We start from the raw sequence: 24,584 nt of genomic DNA, 5'->3' as shown, positions 1-24,584 counted from the left end.
GTGCCATTATACCAAGGCATGACGATGTTGAACAGTGTGATTTTGCAGGATTTTAATGAATGTTTTACGTGTTAAAGTTTTGTACCGGTATGTATAAATAAAATTTACTACCAGTAATTCATGCTTGTTTCTCTTGCTTTTATCAAGTACTTACCTTTACTGTAATTCATTGTATTTTTCTTCTTTACCTGGGATTAGTTGAGCAATCAAATCAACTGCTAATAGAGTCATAGAGATATACAGCATGGAAACAGACCCTTCAGTCCAACCCATCCATGCCGACCAGATATCCCAACCCAATCTAGTCCCACCTGCCAGCACCTGGCCCATATCCCTCCAAATCCTTCCTATTCATACACCCATCCAGATATTTCAAAATACAGCATGAATTTCAGCCCACATAATAGTCAACCCTATAAATTGAAGCTTTAAAAATAGTCTTTAAAAATTGACTTTTACATGAGTATATACTGTTGTTGATGTGCACAATGTGCTATAGTGTAAATAAAAGAGATTTTCTGAAAGCTACCAGAATCAAATATAAATCTTTCTTCAGTAGAGGGAAACCTCTTAATTACTGAACTAAATAAGTCAATGAAAAAAATGATTCCAAGGATTATCCAACAGAGGAACCTATTGTATGTCTTCGAGAACCTGATGATAATTGGAGTAGAGTGCTGCGACTCTCTATACTGAGTCTAAGGTTCTATTTGGTTTACAGTTGTGGAGTATGAACCACTAGTGAGTCTTTACATGAAGAGGAACATGTTTTAACAGCAAGATGCAGTTTGTTGTATGATAATAATAGGTAGAAGTGATGTTGGTTAGTTAGACATAATTAATAATTAAATGACAGTTTATCAAGACCCAAGGATGACATGTCAGACCCCACTGGGATCTTAGGTAGACAGGCAGGAGGCAGGAAGAACACAGCAAGCCAGGCAGCATCAGGAGGTGGAGAGATTGATGTTTCGGGTACAGTCCTGAAGAAAGGTTACCCCAAACATTAACTTCTCCACCTCCTGATGCTACTTGGCTTTCTCTGTTCTTCCAACCTCCTGCTTATTTACCTTGGTTTCTAGCACCTGCAGTTTTCTTTTGTCTATAACCCATTGGATCTTGAGTTGGATTCCTCAACCCAGAAATGTATAACGTCAACAGATTGGGTGGAATCCAATGCTGAATCCAACATTAACACTTGCAGTGCCATTACCTTATACATCAGAATCAACGGTCCCATTGTTCCATTCATTGTTACAAGGCTTCAATGTTTAATTATTATTGAAGGAAATCACTCACTGTTGCATTCTTTGCTGCTACTCCTACTACTTCATTCTCACTTGAAGTAAGATCAAGGATGCTGGTGGCCAAAGTCTGTTGATAAAAATAGAAACACTATGCAATTCTGTGAAAACATTGAACATACCCAGTTGACAAGGACAACCAAGCTTTTCTTCTTTGCATTTCATAATCCCAATGCCCTGACACAGATCACAAATTGCTGTCCAATACAGATAAGTGAATGAATAATGTAGCATGCATTAATTGTGAGGAGAAAGTGAGGACTGCAGATGCTGGAGATCAGAGCCGAAAAATGTGGTGCCGGAAAAGCACAGCAGGTCAGGCTGCATCTGAGGACAGGAGAGTCAATGTTTCATGCATGAGCACTTTGTCAGGGATCTGATCAAGAGCTCATGCTCAACACATCGACTCTCCTGCTCCTTGGATGCTGCTTGACCTGCTGTGCTTTTCCAGCACCACATTTTTCAACTCTGCATTAATTGCGGTATGAGTAAAGGAAATATTAATACCACCACACCACAAGAATCAGAAGGGTTAATTTACTTGTGTACGCTTGGTCAGTAGAAGGACTCTGAGCCAAAATCCATATATTCCTGACTATAAACCAAAGCTAATTTTTAAATAAAGCAAAATACTGCTGATACTGAAAACCTGAAATAAAGACAGAAGAACTTCAGCCTTTTCAGGGGAATGATCTTTCATTAGAACTATCAAATAATAGAAATTAAGAAATGTTAAAGCAGATTTCAAGACAGGATATTCCATTTTAATTTATGTTCCACTTCCCCTCTGAGATCTCTATCCTTGACCCTCTATACTGTTCCAATGAAATTCGGTGTAAACTCAGAAGCACCTCACCTTTCAATCGGGCAATTTTCAACCTTCCAAACCCAACAATTTCAACTCATTACCATTGCCCCATTTTTTCAAATGTAGACAAGCAGGATGCTGGAAGAACACAGCAAGCCAAGCAGTGTCAGGAGGTGGAGAAGTCAACATCCTGAAGAAGGGTTACATCCAAAACGTCAACTTCTCCACCTCCTGATGCTGCCTGGTTTGTTGTGTTCTTCCAGTCTCCTGCTTGTCTACCTTGGATTCCAGCATCTGCAGGTTTTTTTTGACTCTAACCATTTTTGCAAACAGCAATTATTAATGATGTTGTAATTTCTACATACACTTCCACCAAACACATTCTTCTTTACCTGCAACATTTCCCTTCCTCTTGACTTGTGCCATCATCCTTTTTATTATTTAATTCTTTCACCCTTCCATTACCATTGACCTTCCCTTCTGTTCTTTACTTCTCCCACCCCTTACCTGATCTCAGAACTTGCATAAACCTGTGATATCTGGAATAGTTCCCATTCTAATGTTTCAGTAATGCACAAAATTAATTCTCTTTGTTTCTCCTTAGACATTGCCTGTTGTGTTCAGTTTTTACTATTAATTTTTAAAGCTGATCTCTTACAGGATACTTCACAAACATTCATCTGTACATTTCTGTCATTTCCTCAAATTTCCTCATCTTTAATCAAGATGATTTTCTCTTTGTAAATCTATTGGACTTTTCTCACTGGTTGAGGGGTGACCTTGTAGAGGTTTATAAAATCATGAGGGTTATATGTAAGGTGACTGGCAGATGTCTTTGCCCTATGGTGGAGAATTTCAAGACTGCGGCAATATTTTTAAAGTGAGAGGAGAAAGATTCTAATAAGATATGAGGGGCACAGACAGTGATTCGTATGTGGAATGAATTTCCAGAGGAAATGGTGGATGCGGGTACTGTTACAATGTTTAAAAGACATTATGATAAGTAATGTTTGGAGTGATATGGGCCAAGCACAGGCAAGTGGGACTAGTTTAATCTGGGATTATGGTCGGTATGGACTAGTTGGGACTAAAGGGTTTGTTTCTGTGCTGTGTGACTCTATGACTATGATTTCAAATTGACTGTCTCTAATTTACCAGTACTTTCATAAGTATTCATGATTTCATCCCGTATTGAAGAATCTGGATTTCATGCTATCAGAGTACCACATGTAACTTGGGCAGAAATGTTAGTTTTTCAATCACAGGATGTGGGTGTCACTGTCTAAATCAGTATTTATTGCCCATCCTTAATTGCCCCGAAGGCAGCAAAAGGTCAACCACATTGCTGTGGGTCTGAGGGCACATGAAACCCAGGCCAGGTAATGACAGTGGGTTCCTTCCCTAAAGGACACCAAGGAGACGGGATCTCCACTTCTCACAGTCAGCAACAGGTTAATGGTCACCAATAGACTCTTCATTCTAGATGTTTATTGAGTGCAAATTCCACTATCTGCCAAGGTAGATTTGAACCTAGGTCTTTCGGACATTACCTGGGTCTTAGGGTTAATAGTCTAGTGATGGTACCACCAAGCCATCACTTCCTCATCTTGCAAAATGGTGGTGTCCATACCTCTGGACAAGGAGGCCAAGGTTTAAGATGTACTCATTCCAGCGGTGTGTAATAACAAATTTGAAGAGGTTAACTAAAAATATCAAGAGAGGACATAGAAAAGACACAATGGGGCTGTAAAGCATTTAGAACATGGTCACTCAACTTTATATGTATTGGCAGCAGGCCTTCAAAACCACACTACTTAACAATAGACTTGCAGAATAGATCTAATGCATCTGTAATATCCTGTGTATCCCATTCTTAAACAGAGTTGTGACATTTTTTTACCATTTGTTTGGCACAATTTTCATCTGCAAAGATCTTTAATGTTATGATTTGTGCCTCTGTTAAATGTGTCCCAACTTCTTTCTGTATTCTTGAATGCAAACCACATGAGCCTGATTAAAAAAGTTCAGGTTTTACTGTGCTTCAAATGTCAATCTGTAAATGTTGCAATCTGCAATTGTTAGCTACTTCTACAGGTCCACTTTCAGCCTCCCATGTAAAACCTGTAATTACAATCCTTACTCCAACAGAAAGTACATCTATGAATGAACCCATTCTTTAACTATCCATTTTTATTGTGTGCTTTCAAAAGTTCTTGCTATTTCTCTTATTGCCTGATTTGAACTATACTCCTTGATCATCTCTCTGAACTTGCTTTTTACTTAATTTTTATGCTTTTTAAAGATATTTGCCATATTGTCCTTCTTTAGTGCCTTTATGTTTAGCATGTGTTTTTAAATATTACTTTTTTTGTAACTGCTTTTATTAATTCATTGATCTTCCAACTTTAATACAGATTACGGGAATGTAGCTGGCTATATTTTTGAGATATGCAGCAATTCTTCCCCACTGACAACCATTTTTAATTACATGCTATTTTGAATTATTGCTGGGGTGAAATTTATCTTAGTACACAGTGCATTAAGTGGAGGTTGAACTTTTAATGCATATTTTTATATATTGCCAGGAACACATTTCTGTTCAATAAATTTTCAGGAAGCTTTATTATGGTGGATGATATTAAAGTATGGTATGACTGAATGACCTATATAAGTAAAGCAAATCAATTGTTCACTAGAGCATCGGAGGCTGAGGGGTGACCTTATAGAGGTTTATAAAATCATGAGGGGCATGGATAAGACAAATAGACAAAGTTTTTTCCTTGACATGGGGGAGTCCAGAACTAGAGAGCATAGGTATAGGGTGAGAGGGGAAAGGTATAAAAGAGACCTCAGAAGCAACATTTTCACTCAGAGGGTGGTGCGTGTATGGAATGAGCTACCAGAGGAAATGGTGGAGGCTAGTACAATTGCAACATTTAAAAGGCATCTGGATGGGTATATGAATAGGAAGGGTTTGGAGGGATATGGGCCAGCTGCTGGCAGGTGGGATTAGATTGGGTTGGGATATCTGGTTGGCATGGAAGGGTTGGACTGTTTCTGTGCTGTACATATCTACGACTCTATGACTATGACTCTAAATCAAATAAACCAAATCAACTATTTGTTAATTGGTATGCTATTAAATTCCAAATTTTGAAATTCTTGAGAGAGGGGGGAGATGCACAAAGAAAACATAAACACCGAGCCACAAAGATATATTGACTGTCATGGGCGGGTCCAGCATTTCTAGTTCATCCCTAATTGCTTCATACCATGCGTGAATTTTTAGAACCATATCAGAAGTCAGTTAAGGGTCTGGAGTGGGTCTGGATTCGGACGTAGGCCAAACCAGGTAAGGATGACATATTTCCTTCCTCAAAGGACATTACTGAAAAGATTGGGTTTTTAATGACAATTGGCAGTGATTAATGGCTAATATCAGGTTAACTTCTAATTCTAGATTTTTAATGAATTCAAGTTTCATTACAGTGGGGTTTGAACCCATATCACTCAGGGTGGCAGCTTGACATTCTGGGTTACTAATGCAATGACATTACCACTACATCACTGCCTCCACCAATGAGTATTGTGGAGTACTGTGAACAGTTTTGCTTCCCTTATCTAAGAAGTGATATATTAGCATTTGCGTCAGTCCTGAAAGGGTTACTAAGTTGATTCTGGGTAGGGAAGCGAGGTTGAGTTGTTTGGGTTTATACTCAAAGAAGAATAAAAAGAGGCTTTATTGAAACATTCAAAGGGGCTTAACAGGATGTGGAAAGGTTGTTTCCCCTTGTGGGGCAGTCTAGGATAACAGGGCAGGTCACCCATTTAAAACAGAGATGAGGAGCATTTTCTCTTTGTGGAATTCTTTATTGCAAAGGGCTGTTTGAGTTGGGTCATTTAAGTATATTCAAGACTGAGACAGACAGATTTTTAATCAGAAAGGGAATCAAGGGTTAAGGGGATAAGACAGGAAAGTAGAGTTGAGGATTATCAGATCAGCCATGATCTTATTGAATAGCTGAGCAGATCTGATGAGCCAAATGTCCAACTTCTGTTTCTATCTTATGGTCTTATTTGAGTATAATTTTGCCTTCCTCTGATATCACCACATTTATAATTCTATAAGGATAGGTGGGAAGCTAAGGATAGGAATGGAGACTAAACTGCTTTTCCCTAATCTAAGATGACTATAAATATTTAAAGTACACAGTTTCTTATAATGAAACACATTAGAGCAGCACAGACTGAGAATTAAACCTATGAACATTCCAATCGAACTAACTGAGATACCAAATTATTGGCGAGTTCCATAACTGATGGTTTGTATTCCAAGAAGCTTACCTTGGTGTGGTCCTGCCAGCTCTTGGGAAAGCCCTTGGAGTTAGCTCATGCAGTACAATGTTACATACAAAATACAGCATTGAAACTGGGCATTCAGTTCACCCTGTCTGCATCTAGACTTTATATGCTACCAGAGTCTTCCACCATGCTATTATTCCGAGATGAGTAATTGGCAGGTTCAGCATGAAAATGTCAGTGGAATACAAGGGGCATTTTCAGGTTCTTTTACCTATTTTGGCTAATTTTTCATTATTTTTGTGAGGAACCCATCTGTCTACATCACAGAATTAACTTTCACATGTTTGCAAGTGAGACAAAATGACACTATGCAGAATAAATAGATGAACTCTATAAAATTTGTAGCAATTGTTTCTATCCTATATCTAGCTACTTTTGGAAGATGTCAAAACAACATGTTAATTTGTCCCTAATGCCATAAATACTTGTGATTTGTTACTAAAAGGTAAAGTTGTCACAGTCTTACCAGAGCTTAGGGCTGCTCTTTCATTAGGACAGAAATAACTGGTTGTGGTTTAACCTGATTGTCACCACATCTGAAAAATGTTGAGAAGAAGAGTCCTTCATAGAAACCTCAGCTGGCATAGGAATTGAACTCACACTGGTAGCATCAGTGCATCACAGCCAATTGAGCAAACCCAAACCCCATAGCTTTTTAAATAGAAATAGAACAAAAGTATTTGTAACAATAACAAAACATAATTTTAAATCAGTTAATCTTCCTTAAATCTGTAAATAGAAAAAATATTTGCAACTGTACTAAAATTATGTTACAAATACAGACCTACACACCTGACAAAGAGCTTTATCATACTGGAATCTGTTATGTGCTTTGCAACTCACAGAGATCTACTCAGTTATATATTACTAGCAAGTGCTTTACGCAATTGTGCTGTGTGCTTTTATAATATTTCCAGGACATCTGCGGCAAATATTTGGGAACATTTTATAGAACATCCAGGCAGATCTTTTTGCTCCAGCCTGTGAAACGCCCATGGGTTTTGATGTGCTCAACACAGTAATGAGGCTCTTGGCACATCCCTGACATTCTGCTTTTTAAAATCTTTCTCCTGATTAATTCAATACAATTTGCTAATGGTACTCATAAAAGGACTTCACATGGAAAACATAAGGGATAAAGTGAACCCTCACTTACCTAGACCAAGCTGGGTAGGTGGGCAATTAATATTAGATGGGCATTTGCTAGTTGACACCCAGCCTCTCTCCCATTGTCTGAATTTGATTTGTACATGTGGATAGGTCAGAGGTAGCGACTGAAGATGTGCTGGTTGCTCAGAACAGATGTCTTATATTGCCCAAGCCCTCACTAAATTTTGCAATTTCAACCTTGCAGGATCAGATATTCCTGGAAGAAATAAATGTGTGTGCCAACCATTTAGGTGATGAGATGGGGTGTTGTGCTAAAGTCTCTTGGCTGGTAATCCAGAATCTCACATTGATGCTTTTGGGGCCTTTGGATCACTGCAGATGGTGCAATTTAAATTCAATTAATAAATCTGGAATTAAAAGCAAGTCTCAGGAAGGGTGACCAAAAATTATAACAGATTATCATAAAAACCCATCTGGTTCAACAATGCCCTTTAAGGAAGGAAATCTGTTCTCTTTATATGCAATTCCAGATGCACTTCACTGTAGTTGACCCTTGACCATTCTCTGAAATGGCGTCGTGATCCATTCCATTCAAGGGTAGTTTCAAATAACCAACTACTGGTCTTGTTAGTGAATGCACACACACATCCCGTCAAAGAAATAAAAAAAATCTTGCCTCTTTCAAAACAAAACTGCAGGTTTTACTGGACAGTTGGGCATTGCTGTTTAAGAAGGGTACTCTGCCATTGGGTAATATATAACAGCATTCATCAGTTAGGCACTCCATTTTATCAGATGCATGAAAAAGATTCTGCAAATGTCATATTTTCCTTCCAGTCATAATCTCTCAGCTTTGCTTCTGTGTGCCCCATCTGCCATGCAGCAAAAACAGCCTTTCCTGTTGAAAACCCAAAGGCTTTCATAATTTTGAACTTCTCTATGAAGTTCCTCTTAACTTTCTTTATTCCAAAGAAAAAGCTAAACCTTTCCATAACCTTAAATTACAATTCCTGGCAAGTCACTTGTGCATCTTTGCTGCATCCTTTCCGTCACCATTAACCACGGAAATGTAACGGAGTGCGTAATGATTGGAATAAAGTTGGTCAGGTGGATCGCATTCTCTATGAGTTTTCTAATTGGCTGCTACCTTGGGCCAATCAGGGAGTCCTGGCTGACAGATATTAACAGGGTCTTTTCACTGTGTCTCACACCTGCACACACACACACCATGGGTGCTGGGGGAAAAATAAGCACTACCGCAGTTAGGCGGTAGTGTGGGGGTTAAAAAAAAAGAAGAAAAAAGAAAAAAGAAGAAAAAAAATAACAGCGTCTTGTTCAGGGAGAGATGGGCACCGCGTAGACTAGAGTGATTTATTTTCCCCTCCAACTCTATTTTGATTTAGTCCCTGCCCTCCCCTTCAGTGTTTGTTCACACAGCATTGCCCTTTGATGTGAAGGGCACTGCTTGTCACAGGCCACTCGGGTGTTTTCCTACTTTTCCTGGTGGTGGAAATTGAATAAAGATTTGTACACCTTGTCTCTCACTGTGTCTCACACCTGCACACACACACCATGGGTGCTGGGGATAAAAATAATAAGCACTACTGCAGTTAGGCGGTAGTGTGGGGGTTAAAAAAAAGAAAAAGAAAAAAAAAGAAAAAAGAAGAACAAAAATTAACAGGGTCTTGTTCAGGGAGAGATGGGCACAGCGTAGACTAGAGTGTTTTATTTTCCCCTCCAACTCTATATTGATTTAGTCCCTGCCCTCCCCTTCAGTGTTTCATCACACAGCATTGCTCTTTGATGTGAAGGGCACTGCTTGTCACAGGCCACTCGGGTGTTTCCTTTCTTCCTGGTGGTGGAAATTAAATAAAGATTTGTGCACCTTGTGTCTCTCACTGCGTCTCGCACTTGCACACACACACACACACCATGGGTGCTGGGGAAAATATAAGCACAAAAAAAATAAAATAAACAGGACCGTTCACTGGCCACCCGGGTGTTTTCCTATCAAAAAGAAAAAAAAACACAGGAGGGTTTGATCACACAGCATTGCCCTTTGATATGAAGGGCACTGCTTGTCACTGGACCACTTGGGGACAAAAAAAGAAGAAAAAATAAAAGAAAAAAAAATTAACAGGGGTCTTGTTCAGGGAGAGGTGGGCACTGCGTAGACTAGAGTGTTTTATTTCCCCCTCCAACTCTATTTTGATTTAATCTCTGCCCTCCCCTTCACTTTTTTTTTAATCACACAGCATTGCCCTTTGCTGAGAAGGGCACTGCTTGTCGTTGGCCACTTGGATATTTCCTTTCTCGCTGGTGGTGGGATATAAATAAAAAAACTAACGAGAAAGAAAAATTAAAAATAAAAAGTAAACAGTGGACTTAGAGATTCTCCTCACTCTAGGAACTGGCTCTGAGCTGGCTGGTCAGAACTCATGTAGTGCGCACATCTAAAGAAAGGGTGACTTGGTGACAGGTGCAAAACTCAGGTAAGTAAAGAAAGAACACTTTGGACTACTTCTCAGAAATAAGCACAATGTCATGGTTCAGACATTTAGGGACTTGATCCATAATTCAATAATGGGTGGTTTCAGCACACATGTTCATAGGATCAAGACAACCTGAGTGAAGGATTCATATTATTCAAGACCACGGAGAAAGATGTGAGGACTCAGTTCCTACAGGAAAACAGAAGTGTCTGGCTCTTCAGTAATCCTATCCTCTCTTGGAAAAGCGGTGAGAGAAAATTGTAAAAACAACCAGGTCATGCAGCCGGGTTAGGATAGGCACTTTCTTTGACATGGCGAAAGTGAGGACTGGAGATTAGAATCGGGAGTGTGGTGCTGGAAAAGCACAGCAGGTCAGGCAGCATCCGAGGAACAGGAGAATCGACATTTCAAGCAAAAGTCCTTCATCAGGAATGATGCTGGGAGCCTCAGGGGTGGAGAGATAAATGGGAGGGTGGTGGGTCTGGGGAGGAGGTAGCTGAGAGTGCAATAGGTGGATGGCGGTGGGGTGAAGGTGATAGGTCGATGTGGAGGGTGGAGCAGATAGGTGGGAAGAAAAATGGAACATATCATGAAGCTGTTGCTGAGCTGGAAGGTTGGAACTGGGATAAGGTGGGGGGAGGGGAAATGAAGAAACTGGTGAAATCATTGATGCCCTGGGATTGGAGGGTCCTGAAGTGGAAGATGAGGCATTCTTCCTCCACGTATCAGGTGGTTAGGGAGTGGCAATGGAGAAGGCCCAGGACCTGTCTGCGGAGTGGGAGGGGGAGTTGAAGTGTTCAGCCACAGGGTGGTGGGGTTGATTGGCACTTCGAATAGGCATCCTGTCTCCCCAGTGTAGAGGAGACCGCATTGGGAGTAACAGATACAGTACATTTACTCTGTCCTGGAGGAGGAATGCCTCATCTTGTGCCTCGGGATCCTCCTACCACATGGCATCAATGTGGATTTCACCCATTTCCTCATTTCCCCTCCCCCATCTTATCTCAGTTCCAAAATTCCAGCTCAGCACCGCCTTCATGACCTGTCCCACCTGTCCATCTTCCTTCCCACCTATCTGGTCCACCCTCTCCTCTGACCTATCATCATTACCCCCATCCCTATCCACCAATCGCACTCTCAACTACCTTCATCCAGCCCAACCACCTCCCCCCCACCCCCTCCCATTTATCTCTCCATCCTCTCGGTTAACAAGCCTGATGAAGGACTGCTGTCCGAAATGCCGACTTTCCTGCTCCTCGGATGCTGCCTGACATGCTGCGCTTTTCCAGCACCAGCACTCTCCATTTTCTTTGATATGCCAAGACCTAGGCAATTGGATCACACTGAACTTAACCTCATGGCATTCTCCTTCCATGAGGACATCACACAGTAATAACAGGTTGGAAAGGTCACAAGAGACCAATACACATACTGCAAGAAGCAACAATTAAACCAGTCACCACTTTGGAATGAAGAGGCCCACCTCAAATAATCAGAAGCACCCTCTGAACATCATGCTTTTACATGCATAATTTACATGTAATGATCACAAACTATTTGGAAATAAAGTGTTTTTTGTTGTCAGTTGAATTCCAGAGATATTCCACAGATGTTTGCATGAACATCCACATGGATGCATCAATGATCTTTCTTTGACAGGTGCACCTTTCATCAAACCCTATCAGCCAATCATGATGCTCTTTCAAGGTGGTGACTTTAAAGTGTTCAACAGCCTGTTGAAATAGCTCATCTGTGACCTGGGTAACTGAATTGCAAACAGAATGGCCTTTTGTCAGGGAGGAGTACATACCAAAATTGTTGTATTGCTTTTATTGATATTGGACAGGGCTGATATTGTCACTTAGTTTCAGATCTGGTTCAAAGAGATTCTATCATTAAATTGTCTTCCTTTCTAAGATGTGACTTCCTTGTGTGATAATTCATGTGGTTACGCATCTCTGTTATTTTCAATAAATGTCCTGTGTAATAAATCTTGCTGTTCCTCATCTTATGACTTCAGATCCGCTTCTATCAAAATTCCACAACATACCATGTCCACATCCTGACTCCTCCCCTCTTGCTTATCATTGTGTCTCTTTAATTTTTCCAGTAATCTGTGACATCTTGATGCATCCATTCTGCTGTGAGGTACAAAATTGTTGATTTATCCATTTAAGTGTCTCATCTTTTACCTTTCTGGACTTTTCTGAAATGTTCTAAGGGCAAATTTATAGCCACCATAATTAATGCAATGTGCACTGAGAGGCAACCATGAGTAAATTTGCACATCTCACCATTAATTGGTGCTTAATAAGCCCTTAATGGCCCAGCAAAACTATCTCTGAGCCTGTGTGTTAATCTAAATCACTCCCAGGAGAGATTTTAGGAGCCTGGGCAAAAATATGCTAATAATCCATTTGTGCCAACACTTAACATTGCTCTCTCTTAGCACATACGTTAACATTCAATGAAGTAGATTTATCTTGATACAGAGTGCGCTGGAAAGTCATCCGATTGTGGCAACACTCAACTTGATCTACTTTGAAGGCTGGGCCTCATTAAGATAGGGGACTGTGGAAGCAACTTAAGGGGCCCAGCACAGCCCGGGGTGTGTCTTGTTTGGTTTGCTGGTCGAGACAAATACAGACTTGTGGTGCATGTGGGAAAGAGTGCAGAGTGGTCTACTCTCAAAAGGAATAGAGCTCAGTTATGGCAGCACAGCCCTGATTATTCTTACGAAACAAGGTGTGTTCAAGGTCTTTCACTACCCACAAAGTAACTTGATTCACCTTTATGTTCCTCTTGAATGACAGCATTCTGGCCACAGCATGCAAACTGCTACTCAGTCTAATGAGATGCAACACTTATTCTGGGGTCCTTGTTATATCAAAGGACCCAATTTAAACACCCATACAAGCTGCACACTTGTATTAAGCAGCTACCTATCATGAGAACCCTGGTAAGATAGTAATCGCAGAAATGACGAGGGTGGGAAGGCTAGTTTTAATCTCTAGCTATTTTTTATTGGATGGAGAGGCAGCTGTTCTGGTTACATCATGCAGTGGGCTTTAAAATCTCTCCCAATATGTCTTTCATAGTGTGAAAATCATGACTTTATTCACCATCAAGGCCCCCATCTCCTTTCTTTTTCATGTTGCCCGATAAATGTCCTGGCTCCTGGTTTGTGTCACTCTTGATCGTTCATTTTAGCCAGGATATTATCTCGACAAATGAAGGTGACAGCAAGCAGCAAATGCAAATCGAACCCACATAAAGTCCCAACACCTACACATTGACCCTTTAAACTATATAAAATCGAAAAAAAAAATACCTGAGGCTGGATATTGATGAAAATTTAATGAAAAGGCACTCATTAAGGGCAACAACACTCATCCTATTGCAAGAGATCTAAATCAATGAACTGCAAAAGCTATCACTGATTATTATCCAGACACACCCTGCACCCTGTAAACAGCCAGATTCAAGACAGGAATTCAGGTCTGTATTAAACTACATAATCTGTCATCAACAGCAAGTCATCCCAGTTTTCCTGATTCTAACAAATAAAATTGCAGATAATCAAAGTAGAATTTGACTTGTTCAATATTATGAAACAAATGTAATCGAATTAAGTCATGGAATATGGTCAAAAACCATTGGTAAAAATCCATATGTCCCATGTAATGAAATTGAAATATGACATAATCTGTCACTGTTCATCAATTTCCCTCTCTATCACCGTCTTCATTCTGGCCTCACTTGGTTCATAGGACTGTTCCTCTGAATCAAAATTTTGTGAATCTGAAATACCTCCCAGGAACTGCAAGTATCATCACAACTGACATACCAGAATAGTACTGAGTGAATACTTGTCCTTTAGATGAAATATTAAATTAAGATTGACTACCTGTCATGTTGGTACAGGTGTTTGTATGGATTCCCATAGCAAATTTGATGAACAGCAGACAGTGAAGAGTTCTCCACTGTCCTGCTCAAGGCTTCACCCTCAGCTCGCACCATCAGAAACAGATTAATTGTCTATTTGTTTCAATCATACTTGTCTGGTGCAGTTTGGACAGAATAACATCCACGCATACCTCAGTGGTTACTGCATTTTGAAATGAAATTAATTCTGTGATGAGCTTTGTGATATTTTAATGTGGTAAGGACAAAGAGTCCGAAGTTAGCAAACCCTTCTGCATTACTTAGTCCTCTAATTAGGCACTATTCTGTGGTCCTCTGCAAGTGTTGCAATGGTATGTAAAAGCCTTAGCTTCTGTTGAGATCTGATTTGAAGTTAAGTAACATTTTTTTTTGGTCACTTCTTTCTCCTCTTATAATCCTAAACAAATTTATCATTGTTGGTTTTTGACAATTTCATTAAAAATAATTGTACTTTTTCTTAATTGTTCAACTATGCAGGTATCATTGTGGTTTGGAGCAGCCCTCTTGAGTGATCATTGGGCAAATGATCATTAGTCCTTTCCACTGGAACTGCAGACCCATTTAATTACTTACTTATTCACTAATAATTGAAAGACAAGAAAGTCTAATGTACTGCAATTTGAGTAATGGAAATGATGAATACATATCCCCACATAATAAGTATTTATTTGACCTTGCAACATACACAGGTTGTGAAACAGTCTTTTGTAAATGCAAGTTCTTTCTTTCCAAATTGTATTATACAAACTGAATGGCCAAACACTGTGCATTTAGTGCTGAATAATCCTTTCCAAGCCTTTCATTTCTTGAACATATCAGTTGTTTCGTTGCTGTTCCCGGTTAGCAGTACTTGATGTGCAGACAGCACAAACTGTGCTGAATCTTTCATTACTGATTTCATTTTTCTACTTTCTCCATCTGAAAGACAGTACTTTTAACAAAAAATGTAGACAGTCAACATCTACAAATGACCTCAAAGATTCATCCTTATCTCAGAGAAAAAGATGTAGAATGGCTAAAAGTAAGTCACAAATCATGGCTAATTGGTGCAGTAAGCTCTTTTCTAAGTGAGAAGCCACCTGGCAGAAGGTTATAGTCCAACAGGTTTGTTTGAAATCACAAGCTTTCAGAGTGTTGCTCCTTGACAAAGGAGCAAGACTCCGAAAACTTGTGATTTCAAATAAACCTGTTGGACTATAACCTGGTTTCGTGTGATTTCTGACTTTGTCCACCCCAGTCCAACTCTGGCACCTCCACATCATGGCATTTTTTTTAAGTAACAGCTAGAAATGAAACTGTTCTACACATCTGTTGCCGAGTGGGCAAATTTGTTCTGCACTCACCTTGGGTCACGATTTAAACAAAATAACTGAAATATGTTTTAAAGATCCACACACAATATTTTTTCTAATGGAAGCAGTTTGACTGCATAAACCTTTGTTTATATTATTACATTTCTGATAGTGAACCAAATTCAGGCTTCTTAATAACCCGAGACTCAATCTAAAAGAATAACTAACTTTATTCAGGAATAAACCAACATTAAATATGACATCAACTGCGGCCAGAATTCCATCTTCAAAGTTCTGGGTAGTGTAATTGGCCCAAAAATCATGATGCAAGACCACTCTTTCACTAAATAGTGTTATTCCATTTAGTGCAAACCTTGCAGAAGCATAAGTTTCCCATGTCACTCAAGATTGAATTAGCAGGCTGTGTGTGGATCATTGGTTTCAACTCAATAATCTTAAACCAATTATAGGAAAAAATAGAATCCTACCTGCCATACCATACCCCCAAAGGGAGAAAATTAGAAAAACATCTAGAACCAAAAGTATTCATAATATATTGATTTTTGTCTCATTGGATTGTTTTGATCAGTTAATTTAAGGGCATATCTGTTTGTGGGTTGATCTTTGGACTATGGGCAAGTATGTGTATAGGATTGTGGGTGGAGTGTAGGGGAAGTGGAGGACAGGAGCACATGTGTGTAAGCCAATTTTTTTTTGTCCGTAACAATGGTCTATGTGGTCTGATGGAGAGAACAAAAAAAGTGGAACTTAAGGGAAGCTGGATATCAAAGTTACTGTGGTTGGAGAGACTGTTTCAATGATAAATGTGTTTAATATGAAGGATGGGTAAGGAAAACGGAGATGGAACAGCAAGGGAGGTTTAAAAGGAATTGGAATTGGGATGGAAAGAGTGAAATAACATGGGGAGCATGGAATGGAATGGGATGGAATTGGCATTTGTGGGAGTGGATAGCACAAGAGGGATAGCAGGGGAAGGAAGGATAAATGGGATGGGCATGGCTTGGCATATAGGAAGTGGCATGAGTTGAAAATAGTTAGAAATGACTATGCATAGTGGTCAAAATTCACCATAGGATCGTTGGTGGAAGCAAACATATTGTTTATAAAAGGGCCAAAGTATTGACATTAAATGGCCTCAGTGATCACTTGACCACACAGGTTGAGCAGGTTTCATGAAGCCAACATGGACTGAAGGCCAACAAGGACCCAAGAAAAGGCTGAGCTAAAATTAACATCTTCCTTGCATGCAATTAAATAGCAGCAATCTATGTGAAAAAGTATCTCCTATTTCAATTTACAACTTTGTGAGAATGTTCCCATTCCAGAGATGGAATCTCACCTACAATGAAGAAGCCTAAAAATATAACTACCATATACATGGAATACACAATCAAGCTTGTGTTTCGATGAGCTTCATTTGATAAAACACAGAGAATAACTTTATGAATGTAGCCCCCTCTGTATCTCAAAAAGAAAAAGTACCTGATGACAATACTGATTGGATGGGATGAAATGTCATGACACCTAAAATTCAAAGGATACCAAGATTAGTGTAAAGAATTGTAGCTTGGGTGATGTTTGTTGCAGTTGTGAATATGTTCACCAAGCTGAGAAGTTGATTTGCAGATTTCGACAATACTTGCTACTGCTAATGGTCCAAGGCACTAACTAGCGAACCATGATGTCAGTTTAAACCCTCTACCCCAAGGACATTCAAAGGACATTAAACTGTGTATTTCTTTGCCTTATACTGGACAATATCTCCTCTTAACTTTAGTCTTGTGTGATGAGGACTCATGTGATTTCACAGAAGTGGACAGTATATTACTTTTCTGCTGTTGCCACTTTTAAAAGTTGCAGACCACTGACTGTATCTGGCATTTATGCCAAAAGTATGCAAAAAGATGGAGTATTCAGTGCTTTTGTCACTTTTCACACCTTTTCTGAGCAGTATGATGGAAGAATCAATCAATGTCTAGATAGAGGAAAGATCTAAAAAGCCCAGGGAATTTTTTTAATGTGATTCTGCCTGAGCTTTGCCCAAGGATCACTTTACTTGGGAGTCACTAATGGAGTGGAGCTGCCTTGCACCATTTGCAATATCCCTGGTGGTTTGGCATTGAGCCCAAAGACTAATCTACTTTCTGTTTCTGTAATCTGTTCCTTCATGCCAGATGGATAGATAAATTCTGGTCTCCAAATTTGAATAAAAAATGTACTGACAAATGCTCCTTCACCATTTGGGTTGTGGCACTTTGGCTGTTGCTTGTAAACTTTAGCTCTGTACGCATGCAGGTGATTAGAAATGGTTAGGAAAAATTTTCACATTTGTTACTACTATTACCACCTTTAAGTATCAACTGGCTGCCATCCCAATGCTATTTCTGGATAAAAAAATTACTGCCAACATGATATTGTTTGAGTATTTCCATATGTTAGACATTGTAACATAGAGCACAAAGACTGGCTGCTGGTTGAGATGGATGTCTTGAAATTTATTAACAATGCTAACTACTTACAATATCTCAAATTTACACAGAGTTTGGGCTTTGTGTTTAGTGGCTTCATAGAGAAAGATAGAGTACAGAAACTTGTAGAAGCCTAAGTGATATGGCAATGCCAAGATTTGTAGCAAAATCAGATGAGAATTCCAGCAAGGCTAATCATGGCATTAGAAGCATTTTGCCCCATCTTTTATGCTTTTCAGAAGTGTAGTGGCAAGTTTCTTGCAAGTCTGTGGCAAGTTTCCAATTAAGGGAAACTATTCTTCATTTATCACCTTGTTGATGGCCCAACCTATCTCATTAATTGTCAGTTTTCAATGTTACCAAACTTGCCAAAAACTCAACATAGAGGCAACTTGGAAGTCACCTGACAAATTCAGCTTCCCACTTGTTCTGCAGGACCCATATGTTGGCCACCAAGCACCACCATCTCCAGGGCACACTCTAAGGACAATGGCTACACGCAAGTTCTACTTGCAGACTTTTTTTTAGCTAACCTTTCAGGAAGGCTATGACATATTTGTGGACTCAGTGGAACTTGAACCTAAGCTTTCTGATTCACAGGTAGGGAACACTACCACTCCATCTATCCTAAGTTCTACTGATAGATATTTTCCTAATCGACCTACTCAGAGTTTTTGAGACACAGGTGAGACCTGGAACCTCACCTACCTGGTTTGGGAAGGAATACTGCAGTTGCACCACAAGAGCACTCTAAGTTCTACTTAAATTCTGTTCAACATTCATCCCCCAAACAAGATGTCAGGTAATTTATGTTATTGGTATTAGTTGTTGATGCAATTGATTGCCATGCCTTCCTACATTACAATAGTGACTACATGCCAAAGAATAATTAAAAGCTGCCAAGTGCTTTGCCTCACTGTACACTCTTGAAATATATAATTTCAAGATTTCCCTTTTCACATTCATATATTTGGAGAGCTATCATGTTTTACTTGTGGCTGTTCTTCTATTAGTATTTCCTTGAGGTCTCAAAGGTCTCACTGTTTTCGATCTCAACCCTGATTAAGTTCTTCTTCTGGTCATAGAGTCTTAATAAACATGCAGTTCAAGTAATCTTGAATATCCCCATCTGCCTTTTCATTCTGATCTGTAATGCTTGACAGTGTATCAAAGCTATACAAAGATTTTCCTGGAGTATATGATATCCTCAGGCTATCGTCCTGGAGCCTGATCATCATTCATTGCATCCACAAAGGACAGTCATTCAAATATCTATCAAGTAGAGGGACTGGCAGCTTGCAATCAATTTTGGTATCAACACTACACAAAACACAACTTTTCATAAGCAAGAATTGTGTCATGAGTTCATAACTCAATTATGTATCGATCAGTGGCTTCTCCTGTTTTTTTTGTGTGTATGTGAAAAACCTGTCTTTGATGCATCATATGCCACTGAAGGTGGATGTGCCCCTCAAACTATATCACAAATTGTGTATAATTGAAATGATAGCTATCCAATGTATCTTCCCAGTGACACCTAGGAAAACAGATGTGTTCACCTTTTGACTTTTAAGACTGGCTCCAACATTTGGCAGAAACATTTCCAATTGCTTTTGAAATCCTCCTGCCCTTCAACAGCATTTCCAGAATTAAGATGGTGAGTCTTGCAGGTAGAGCGAGCTAGTCATGGGGCATTTTTGAATTGTCTTGTCAAGATGGAATTTAGATTTTCTTCGAACAGTGATTGGTTTATTTTATCTACAGATATTCTCTGTTGTTTTATGGCCACACATCACTTACATTATAAGCAATGCAGTGGTGCTGTATTTATCGTGAGGCAGCAATGGCATGTAGCAGAGCTTTCAGTGATGGGATCTTTATCTGCACTCAGCCATTAATATCATTGTTAATGTTTTGATAAAATCACGTTTACTGCAAAAAAAGGTTTATTTCAGTAGGATTGGAAAGGGAAGGAGAATGTATTAATGTAGTCGTACTAAGGACAACTTTTTCAAGCAGATGGTGGTACATTTTTGGAATGAACAACCAGAGGAAGTGGTGGAGGTGATACAGTTGCAATGTTCAAAAGGCATCTGGAATAGTACATTGTTAGGAAGGGTTTAGAGGGATATGTGCCAAATGGGACAGGATTAACGTAGGCTATCTTGCTGGCATGGACGAGTTGGTCCAAAGGGTATGTTTCAGTGCTGTATAACTCTATTTTGACATTTGTAAACATGGTGGCAGTTTGTTTTTGTTTTGGAGGACATTTCTAGTGAAATATCAAACCCAGTCTTTCACAATCACATTATGCATGGCTAACAGGCTGTTATGACGGAGCAGAAAGCGCGGTCAGCCTGGCCCGGTTACTGCACAAACATAAATGGAGGACGAAGGGATTCCGGAGCTTTCCAGCATCCAATTATCATTGTGTGCAATACTGTTCAGGCTGGAACAGACATCGACTGTCACTCCCTCTGAAGCGGTGGCTTTTTAAAAAAGATCACACTTAAGGCAAGCACCAAACCTTGTATGTTCAATATCCACATGAAGTAATGGGACTTTTCTCAGCAGTTGGAGTAAACTGCGATTGGCGTGAGTGCGTTGAGACAAGGAAAGGAGGTGCTGCTGAACTCCATCTCTCTGATGAATCAGGCACCCTACGCAGAGACAGCCGTTGAACGTCACTGAGCGGGATGAGCGTTCCCAGGTTAGCCAGCGATAAGAGGCTGCATTCCTAAATTTAGACCGCTTGTGTTAACCAGAGAGCTCTGACCTATACTGTCTGCAGCGAATCAGTGCGGATCACTGAGCTCATGCATAAATTTTCACAGCGATATCGTGCTGGTCTTTTGTGCTTTCATATTAATAACTGCCCGCTGTTGTGTGTGTGTGTGTTGCATTTTGAGCGGTCATTCATATTCTCAGAATATTTGTACAGGGGATACAAAGCGGACACTTTTTTAATGCAATGGATGAAGGCGGTTCCTAGCCTGCTCATAAAAATCAATAAAACTAGAATCAATGGTAACCATTTCCAACAGGAAGTTTCAAAAATACTGGAAATCGGAAACAAACGTACAAAACAAAACTTTGAAATTTTACTTGGAGAATTTTACTTTGAAATTGCGTAAATCCAAACGGACAACTATTGGAAACGTCCAACTAGTTCTCATTTATGTTTCATAACTTTAAATGGTATGTTTTCTGTTTTGGTAATGGCTGCGGGCTGACCTGCAGAACCAAATCATTTCTAGAGTTTGCATTTCCCCAGGCTTTTGCAGACCATAGGACCTTAAGAAATGAACAGGAATAGGCTGTTCGGCCCCTCCAAGCGAAAGTGAGGGCTGCAGAGGCTGAAGATTAGAGTCAAGATTAGAGTGGTGCTGGAAAAGCACAGCAGGTCAGGCACCATCCGAGAAGCAGGAAAATCGACGCTTCGGGCAAAAGCCCTTCATCGAGTTCGGCCCTGGATCCTGCTCCACGCTTCAAGAGGATCATAGGTGATGTGACATTACTCAAATTCACTTTCCTGCATTTTCCCCACAACTCTTGATTCCCTGACTGATCTAGAAGCAATCTCAGCTTTAAATGTACATAAGGTCTCCGTCCCAACAGTCCTCTGTGGCAAGGGGTTCCAAAGATTTACAACAGCCAGAGTAAAAATTCCTCCTCATCTCAGGGTTAAATCAGTGCCCCCTTTTTTCTGCCCTCTGGTCCTAAACTTTCCCATCAGGTGAAACATCCTCTCAGCAAGTATCCTACAAGCCCCCTAAGAATCCCAAATGTTTCAATGAAGTCACCTCTCAACTGTCTAAACTCCAGTGAGGAGACTCTTAAAGCCGTTTAGCCTTTGCTGACAAGACAATCCCTCCTTACCAGGGATCAGCCTTGTTAATCATCTCTGAGCTGCCTCCAGTGAAATGATATCTATCCTTAGGTAAGGGGATGAAAACTGCTCGCACTCCTCCAGATGTGGTTTCAGCAGCACTTGTTCAGTTGCAGTAAGTCTTCCTTACTCATATATTCCAACCCCTTTGAAGTAAGGGTCAATATTTCATTCGCCTTCCTAGTTACCTGTTGTACCTTTGTGCTGGCTTTCTGTGTAATCATACACAAATCCCCCCAAGGCACATTAAATTGCAGTTTTCTGCAGTTTTCTCCATTTAAATAATATATTGTCCTTTTATTATCCCTTCCAAATTGAACAAATTCACATTTTCCCACATTATACTCAATTTGCCAACTTTTTGTCCACTTAAAATATTAATATAAGCCCATAAGACCATCAGAACTAGGAGCAGGAATTGGACCATTCAGCCCATCGGGTCTGCTCTGCCTTTCAATCATGGCTGATACATTTCTCAACCCCATTCTCCTGCTTTCTCCTCGTAACCTTTGATCCCCTTGATACTCAAGAACCTATTTATCTCCATCTTAAATATACTCAATGGCTTGGCCTCCACTGTCTTCTGTGGCAATGTGTTCCATAGATTCAACACTGTCTGTCTGAAGAAGTTGCTCCTTATCTCCATTCTAAAACGTCTTCCATTTCCTCTAAGGCTATGTCCTCGGGTCCTAGTCTCTGAATGGAAACATCTTCCCAACATCTACTCTGTCCAGGCTATTCACTATTCTGTATGTTTCAATTAAATACCCCCTCATCCTTCTAAACTTCATCAAATATCAACCCAGCGTCCTCAAGTGTTCCTCATATGCTAAGCTTTTCATTCCTGGGACCATTCTCATGAATGTCCTCCAAACATGCTCCAGGCCAGTACATCCTTCATCAGATATGGGGTCCAAAACTACACATAACACAACAAATGTGGTCTGACCAGAGCCTTATAGAGCCTTACAGAGCCTCAGAAGTACGTCCCCGGCTTTTGTATTCAAGTCCTCTCAAAATAAACGCCATAATTGCATTTGCCTCTCTAACTACTGACTCAACTTTCAAGTTTACCTTGAGAGAATCCAGGACTGCAAATCACAAGTCTCTTTGCACTCCAGACTTCTGAATTTTCTCCCCATTTATAAAATAGTTCATGCCTGTATTCTTCCTAACAAAGTGCATGATGTCTCAATTACCCACATTGTACTCCATCTGCCACTTCTTTACCCACTCTCCTAACCTGTCCAAATTTTTCTGTAACCTCTTCACCTCCTCAATGCACCTGTCCCTCTACCTATCTTTGTATCATCTGCAAACTTTGCCAGAACATCCTCAGTTCCTTCATCTAGATCATTAATGTATAAAATGAAAAATTATGGTCCCAACACTGAGCCTTGTGGAACACTACTTGTCACTGGCTGCCGCCTTGAGAAGGACCCTTTTATCTCCGCTCTGTTTTCTGCCAAACAGCCGAGCTTCTACCCATGCTAGCACCTTGCCTCTGACACCATGGGCCCTTATCTTACTCAATAGCCTCCTGTGCAGCACCTTGTCAAAGACCTTTTTGAAGTCCAGATAGATAACATCCATTGGTTCTCCTTGATCTAACTTGCTCATTACTTCCTCAAATAATTCCAGCACATTTGTCAGACATGACCTCCCCTTGATAAAACCATGCTGACTTTGCCCTATTTTACCATACACTTCCAAGTATTCAGAAATCTTATCCTTTACAATGGATTCCAGGATCTTACCCACGACTGAGTTCAGGCTAATCAGTCTGTAATTTTCTGTCTTTTGCTTTACTCCCTTTTTAAACAGGGGTGTCACGTTAGTGATTTTCCAGTCCTCTGGGATCTTTCCTGACTCTAGTGATTCCTGAAAGATCACCACTAACACCTCCACTATCTCTTCAGTTATCTCCCTTAGAACTCTGGGGTGTAGTCCATCTGGTCCAGGTGATCTATCCACCTTCAGACCATTCAGTTTTTTCTAGCACCTTCTCCCAAATGATGGCCACCATAATCAGCCCTGCCCCTCACTCTCTTAAATTTTTGAGATATTACTTGTGTCTTTCACCGTGAAGACTGACATAAAGTAATTATTCAGTTCCTCAGCTATTTCCTTGTCCCTACTATTATCTCTCTGTAAACTGTTTGTATCCCTCTTGCAACCTGCCTTTCCACCTTTTTTTTGTCATCTGCAAATTTGGCTACAGTACATTCACTTCCTTCCTCCAACTCATTAATTTATGTTGTAAATAGTTGCGCATCCAGCACTGCTCCCTGTGGAACCCCACTGGTCATGGGTCACCAACCTGAAAAAGAACCCTTTTTCCCTGCTCGCTGTTTCCTGCCCATTAGCCAATTCTCCTTCCATGCAAATATATTACCTCCAACACATTAGGGTCTTATCATATGACTTAAACATTTTTGAGATACTTTGTTGAATGCCTTCTGAAAGTCCAAATACAACATATCTACTGGTTGCCTTCGATTTACTCTGTTTGAGACTTCCTTGAAAAACGTTAATAAATTCTGCAAGAGGCATAGGCCGACACTCTGGTCTGCTATGATCTGTTACTAACTGTCATGAAAAGAAATGATAAGAACATTGGATTTACACACGTAATATCTTTAATATTACAGAAAAATACATTTCTGGATCAGAGAGATGACAGGAAAAAATTAGCCCTCCACCTCAAGGGTAACTGTACATTTTGGTGTAGATTCAGAAGTCACACAACACCATGTTATAGTTCAAAACGTTTATTTAAAATCACAAGCTTTCAGAGCGCTACTCCTTCATCAGGTGAAGTGACATAGGAGCAGTACTCTGAGAGCTTGTAATTTCAAATAAACCTGTTGGACTATAACCTGGTGTTGTGTGA

Source organism: Hemiscyllium ocellatum, chromosome 24 (assembly GCF_020745735.1).
Source record: "Hemiscyllium ocellatum isolate sHemOce1 chromosome 24, sHemOce1.pat.X.cur, whole genome shotgun sequence".
In the NCBI taxonomy this organism is placed as follows: Eukaryota; Metazoa; Chordata; class Chondrichthyes; order Orectolobiformes; family Hemiscylliidae; genus Hemiscyllium; species Hemiscyllium ocellatum.
This window is presented reverse-complemented; position numbering follows the sequence as displayed.